The sequence below is a fragment of the Hylobates moloch genome, unplaced genomic scaffold (genome assembly GCF_009828535.3).
Source record: "Hylobates moloch isolate HMO894 unplaced genomic scaffold, HMol_V3 SCAFFOLD_11, whole genome shotgun sequence".
In the NCBI taxonomy this organism is placed as follows: Eukaryota; Metazoa; Chordata; class Mammalia; order Primates; family Hylobatidae; genus Hylobates; species Hylobates moloch.
The window spans coordinates 3,544,735-3,552,112 of NW_026652286.1; the positions used below are offsets into that span (position 1 = coordinate 3,544,735).

At 50.2% G+C, this 7,378-nt stretch overlaps 1 protein-coding gene across 1 annotated transcript in view; it reads right to left on the bottom strand.

Moving 5' to 3' along the window:
• Positions 1-7,378, bottom strand: part of TSPAN18 (tetraspanin 18) — a 204,336-nt gene that overhangs the window by 181,364 nt on the left and 15,594 nt on the right. The window lies entirely within an intron of this gene.

Below are 7,378 nucleotides of genomic sequence, written 5' to 3' on the forward strand. Positions count from 1 at the left end.
GAATGGCGTGAACCTGGGAGGCGGAGTTTGCAGTGAGCCGAGATCGCACCACTGCACTCCAGCCTGGGCAACAGACTGAGACTCTGTCTCAAAAAAAAAGTTCCACGTGGAACTTTGAGTTCTGTGGCTACAAGTAAAGTTGAATACCACTGCACTAAATCATCCTTCGTTCATTCCTCTTTAGTACTTGAAATGCAATCCCCAAGACACTCTGGTGGCCAAATGGGTTTTATACAAAGGCATCATGATGACCCATGCGCAATGTCACTTGGGAATGAATTCTTCTAACTCCAGGGTGGGGCCCTGTATGCCAGGTAGCAAGCCCACATGCCTAGCAAAAAAGTTTGCCAAGGCAAATCAGAAAACCACAAAAAGAGCTGACATATGCAGCACTCACATTGTCCCAGGCAGTTTACCTCCCTCACGCCTCACGGCAATCTTGAGCAACAGGTTTTAGCTTTCTCCCCATTTTGCATATGGGGAACCTGAGCATCAGAGGATAAGAGACTCACTCAAGGCTCATAATAAATTAATAGCAAAGCAAGATTAAAACTCAAGCCTCTCATCTTGAAATCCTGTGTCTTTCCACTCCACCTTGACACAGGGCCACTCAAGACTGCAGGGTTTGGTGGTCAAAAGCTTAGCTCAAGAACCAGAGCACCCAGGTGCAGATCCAGCTCTGCCAGACACGCAGTATGATGCTGGGCCAGGTACTTACCTAGCCTCACCATGCACCAGTCTTACCATCCCTAAAATGGGAATGGATCCACACTTACCCTGCAGGGTTGTCGCAAGGATTCAACAGGGTGGTACACACGATGTGGTGCGCTCTCAATACATTCCAGCTCTCTGTCCCTGGAAGTGGGTGGGGAGGAGGGATACACACCAAAAGGATTCTTCTGGTGGATGTGGTGCAGGAAACACAAAATCTTTGTCTTGATTTCCGCCGCCCCTCCCCCATTCACAGTGGCAATCTGACCGCTGCCTCTGTTTCCCTAAGTCATCTCTGCTGCTGCATGAGGAGGAAATGAGAAGAATAAAAGTGAGTGTGGTGCTACGACACTGTGGCTTCTCTAAAGTGAAGAGTGAATCACCATCTTGAACTTTCCATTTTCTCCCAACTTGTGTTAATTTCTAGCTTGAAATCAAGCGATGTCTCTTCAGTACCAGGAAAAGGCTAAAATACTGATATAATTCCAAGTTAGCACACGGTCTGCCTGATGAGATCCAGTCCACTCACTGGTAGAGTCATGGAATTTAAGATATAGAAAGAACCTTATCTCAAACCATCTGAAATACTGTGGAAGAAAGTGATGATTTTTTTTTTTTTTTTTTTTTGTCTTTTGAGAAAAGGTCTCACTCTGTCACCCAGGCTGGAGTGCAGTGGTGCAATCTCAACTCATTGCAACCTCCGCCTCTGGGGTTCAGGAAATTCTTGTGCCTCAGCCTCCCAAGTAGCTGGCATTACAGGCATGCCCAGCTAATTTCTGTATTTTTAGTAAAGATGGTGTTTCGCCATGTTGGCCAGGCTGGCCTCGAACTCCTGGCCTCAAGTGATCTGCCTGTCTTGGCCTCTCAAAGTACTGAGATTACAAGTGTGAGCCACCATGCCCGGCCAGAAAATGATGATCTCTCTAAACATAAACCAGTAGTTTGTCTCTTTTGAGAGGAAGGAAACCAGGGCCCAGAGAGGCTGAGTGACTTGGCCCATATCACACAGCCGTAGAGCTGACTAGTAAGAGACAGAGAGAGAACCAAAGTCTTCTGACCCCGCAGCTCTGCTGCAGGTGAGGGAGGGAACTGGGGGGATGAGAGAGAGGGAGAGAAGTTTGAGTGTGAGAATGACCACGCATACGTGTTTGTGTGTGTGTGCAGTGGAAACAGTGTGAGCCTTTGAGGTAGAAGGAAAAGTATTTGGGCCACTGGAAGTTCCACCTGCACTTGGGAAGATGAGAGTGAGCAAGTGTGAAGGTAGCGTGTGAGTGTGCACAAGGAGATGAGTGCAGGAGTGAGGAAATCTGAGTGCTGAGAGAGACAGAGGAGGCGGGAGGAGAAACATTTGGGCCATTTTCAAATTCCCACAGTAGAATAAATCAAAACAGATTGTTCTGAAACACAGGCCATTTCAAACCACATCCTTTATACCAAAGTCAACCCAAATGGCTTCCCTTGATGCTGCCTCGTAACCAATCGTAATGGCAACCGTCATATTCACGATCATATTTAAGATTCCTGAGCAGCAACCAGGCTCAGTACAAACAGTCCCTCCTCACAGCAGCCCTAAGAGGGCGCTACAATTCACGCCCATTTTCCAGATAAGGCTACTGAGTCTTAGAGGAGGGAAGTCCCTTGGTCCCCACATCTCCCTGTCCAAGGGATACCTGGGATTAAAAAAAAAAAAGCCGAGAAGGCAGCTGAGATCCAAGCAGCGAACTCCTTGCTGAAGTGCTGTGCCCCAGAGAGCTGCCTCTTTTAGGCAGGGCTGCTCCTGGCTGCCGCAGGCAGGATGGAGAAAAGATGCCAGGGAGCTGGCATGTTCCTAGGTGCCTGCTGCCCCACAAGGCAAGGCAGACGCTCACCTGTGGGAGGGCCTGGCGCTGTGATCAGCAGAATTAGCTGCTGGGAGCTGCAGCCACCACCTCACCTGGGCCTTTAGCCCTGACCAGTCAGAGAAAGGCCCCGTTCTTCAATGCCAGCTGGCTGGGGACACATGGCTGGGCCAGGGAGGAGGGAACTGCCAGGGCCCCAAGAATGGGTTTCCCACATCTCACCCTGACATGAGCAATGGGAAGGCTGGGTCCAGGCGACTAGTCCCCAAGAACTAAGTCTCCCTTCCTGACAGGCACAAGGGGTAGCACTAGGCAAGCAGTGGGGAAAGTGGGCAAATGAAGCCCTGCTGAGCATCTCTGCTGCCCAGGCACACCGTGCATTTTCTAACCACAATCTTGTCCTAACCCCAAAACAATTATTTCTTGAGAGAGGGTCTCATTCTGTTGCCCAGGCTGGAGTGCAGTAGTACAATCATAGCTCACTGCAGCCTCTAACTCCTCGGCTCGAGCAATCCTCTCACCTCAGCCTCCCAAGTAGCTGGGACTACAGGCACGTACCACCACCTGCAGCTCATTTTTATTTTTTTATTTTTTGTAGAGACAGGGCCCCCGACGTTGCCCAGGCTGCTCTTGAACTCCTAGCCTCAAACAATCCTTCCGCCTCACCTCTCAAAGTGTTAGGATTACAGGCATGAGCTGCTTCTTCTGGCCAAAACAGTATTTTGGTGTGGGTACTACTCTCCTTGCTTTACAAGTGGGTAAACTGAGGCTCAGAGAGGCTGAATAACTCACCCCAAATCACCAAGATAGTAAGTTCAGGTGGAGTCAGGATTGAACCCCAGCATGACCAGGAGACGTCTGTTCCCTTCTATGTTCCCTTCTAACTCACCCAACACTCATCTGCAAAGACTCCCTGACAGAGGCTGGGAGTCCCCGAGAGAAGCATTTGTCTTGGGTCTCATACTCAAATCCTAACAGGAGCTCTGAACCAGAAGAGAAGAGAGCAACATGCCCCACCCACAGGGGGCAGCTGCTGCTTACCCCCAGCCCATATTTGCCACCAGACCATGCCATGTGTCAAGGAAACCAGAAATCTGGGGTTTTATGCACCTTCTCTCACTTTTTCAACTGATTAGAATCAGCTTTGCTGTTTTTTGTTTTTTGTTTTTGAGATGGAGTCTTGCTCTGTTGCCCAGGCTGGAGTGCAGTGGCACTATCTCAGCTCACTGCAAGCTCCGCCTCCTGGGTTCAGGCCATTCTCCTGCCTCAGCGTCCCGAGCAGCTGGGACTACAGGCGCCTGCAACCATGCCCGGCTAATTTTTTGTATTTTTAGTAGAGACAGGGTTTCCCTGTGTTAGCCAGGAGGGTCTCGATCTCCTGACCTCGTGATCTACCTGCCTCGGCCTCCCAAAGTGCTGGGATTACAGGCATGAGCCACCGCGCCCAGCCATGTTTTTTGTTTTATTAATAGAATTTTTTTCGTTGAAGTATAACAGAGAGGGAACAGTACACAGATCTGAAGTGTACTGCTCAATGAATATTCACAAACTGAGCATACCTATGTTACCACCAGCCAGGATGAGAAGATGAACACACCAGCACCCAGAAGCCCCTCGTGCCCCTCCTGGACACCCCCCAACTCATGCCCAAAGGTCATCACTGTTGTGACTTTGACTCCCATAGATTCTCTTGCTGACTTTGAACTTTATATAAGTAGAATCATACATGCCATCATTTTGTATCCTTGGCCTGTGCATTTCATTTATTTTAGCCACTGGTCAGACCATCTTCTCTGTGAGCTCACTGGAGCCTCAGGGCTCCAGTGCAGTACAGTGAGGAAAACCCTACTCTCTACTGATGAGTGAATTGGAGCCTGAATAGGTTGTCAGTGGTTATACTTACTGTTTCTCCACCAGGATGAAATTATATTAAAATCACTTGAATGGCCTCTTCAAAATACACATGCTCAGCAATGCACTAGCTCAACTCTACAGCACCAACCAGACTTCCTGAAGAAGAAAGATGCCCACGCATGATTATTTTATGATTATTTCGAAATCCAGCCCCATATCGGACCCTCACCTTAGGTCATATAGCAACAAAGCCAGTGACAGGGCATTCAAGTGACCCAGTCCCTACACTCTATACCCAGCACTCGGAAGTTCCCCACATCTATTCCCCATCTATTCTTTGCTAGCACTCCACCCTCCTCCAACCATGACAGACATCAATAATTGATTTTGGCACTCCTTCCTGCTGAGCCTGGGTAAAACAGGCTCATCCACCCTTCAGCTGCACTCAGGCAGGCCCTACCAATCGATCAGCGTTGGCGTTTGAGATGAAAAGTGCCTGCCATCTAGGTACTACCACACCATGCTACCCCTGCTCTTTGAAAGTTCTTGCTACTTTCTTAAGCAGTCCAGTCTTCTCATACCCAGGGTGACTATAAGAGAAGCAGGGAAAGAACTAAATCCACACCTGACCCCATTCTTCGGCTTATCTGATTCTATTTCCCACGCCAACCCTGCAAAGCTAGCTATGAAGATCATTTATCCCAACCCTGGCTTGTTTTTGTTTGTGCATTAGGTTTTGGTTTTTTGCCCTGGTTTTTATAGATGGCAAACAGGCCCGGAGAGGAGTACTGCCTTGTCCAAGGTCACATGATGAGGCCTGGTCAAAGCTAGAACTTGAAGCTACACCCCCATTTCTAAACCAGAGCTCTCTCCCCCCACTCCATGGAGTTTCCTGCAACCAATTAGGAACCACTGGGAAGACCAGAAACATGACGGTAACCTCGTTCATCTCAAACCAATCACATCTGTTTCACTTCTTTCCAGCTAAGCAGTAAACAGTGGAGACAGAGCCCAGGCTGAGACAACACTGCAGCCCAGAGCAGACGTTCCCCTGTTGATCTCTGGGCTAGAAGAAAGAGGTTTTCTCGAATGCAACTGAGATTGGTGATCTGACATCCCTGGAAACTGGCCTTTTCCGAAGCGATAATACACACAAACCCAGGGAGGAGGCCCCACTGTGGAGGTGTTTCCAGCAGCAGCCCAGGAGGCCTCTGCTGTCTCACTTCTCTCTGTCTTTATTAACATTTGCAGAAAAACTCACAGTGCATTTTGCTGCAAATGGAAACCAAGCAATCTCATTTTCTCCCCTCAGCCAGGCCACATGGCTCCTTCTTGCTCTTTTCCCCCTCACTCATACTGGAAATTAAAAAACATAAATAAATAACTAAAATAAAATATCTAAAAATTCCCTGACATCTGCAAATCTGCCTTTTGAGGGCATTTTCAGCAAAGTGTACCCCAAACCGGGTACTCGGATGGTGTTACAACAGCCTTTCCTCCAGCAGGAGCAGCTTTCATCTCTAAAGTCTTTTCCTTCTATGGAGCTCTGGGCCCGAGGAAGGCACCTGGCATGGAAGTAAGGCAGGACTCCAGCAACCTCAGACACTGCCGAAAGGGCTGCAAGCCTTGGGAGTCTGCCTGTTGCTCTCAGAGGTGGCAGAATGGGGTGACGGGAAATGCCCAAGGGCAACTCGAAAGCTGGGGATTTCCTAGCTCAGAGCACACATCTTCCCACGAGGCCTCAAACTTCCCAGGACTCAGCTGTTCCTGCAGAAGCCCCACCAGCGCCGTTCTCGGCTTCTCCCCAACCACTTGCCTGCTGTTGTCCCAAGTCACATGGAAGGACAAGGATGCACCAAGACGTAACCAGCCCGAGGTCACACAAACCAGAGAGAGACAGGGCTGGAATGCATCCACGATGTCCTGACCCCAGGCCTCGGCCCTAACCACTGCACCCCACAGCTCTTTCCATTGCCCACTGAACTGGCAAAAGTGCTTGGTCTAATCCTGCTGCCCCTCACCCCAAAGACATTGTCACACTCTGCCTTTAATGTCACACTTTTCCTGACGCAAACCTTGGTGATGGCTTAAGGCACAAGTTCAGGGCCCGACAGAACCCATCTGAGTGCATTCATATGTGCCCAGATGCATCATCGGCTGCTGAATTTGTAGGAGGAAGTGCTGCTTTTGTTGACAGCTTCCCCTAACCGACAGGAGAGGCAGGCAGGCAGAGGTGACTCAGGAAGGTGGTCTGCCAGCCCCCAGGGGAGGACTCTGAGAAGGATGTTTCCTAAGAAGCCTCTGTGTATTGATGCGTAATTCAGTCTCGGGGAATCAGGCAGCAACAGGAGTGTGAGAGCAGATGCCAGCCCCCCATGAAGCAGTCCCCCTGCAGGTCCAAGACAAGGAGGCCCCGGCCTGGTGGGTCCATCCATGTCCTCAGCCAGGGCCCATAAGAAAGGGTCTCTGTCAATGGGAGAGCGGATGGCAGGAAAGGAGGAGGAGCTGGTGCTGGAGAGGCCACCTCCTCCCACCCTCTTGCTCTCTTCATATTAGCGGTACCAAGCCTGAGTCAGCACGCCGGGGGCAGGGGCTCCTCCAAGTGAGACCAGAGGAGCAGAAACACTCTGTGTCCTCAGGTGGCCTCTGAGAGAGGGACAGAGCAGGCCTGAGACAAGGAAGAAGCTTGAGACATGAGAAGTGAACAAGAGGAGTCTGAGTCAGGGACCCGGGAGAGCTCCTATGGCGGGTATGGCTGAGCAGCTTCTAAGACAGACCAGTCCACTGTGCACTGCTGGGCTGGATGATGATGCCACTACCTTCTGGATGGACGACCCTCAGCTTCAAACCTTCAGCAAAAGTCTACTGCACACAATGGAAGGGAGGGAGGAAGAAAGGGAAGGAGGGAGGGAGGGAGGAAGAAAGGGAAGGAGGGAGGGAGGGGGGAAAGAAAGGAAGGGAGGAAGGGAGGGAGG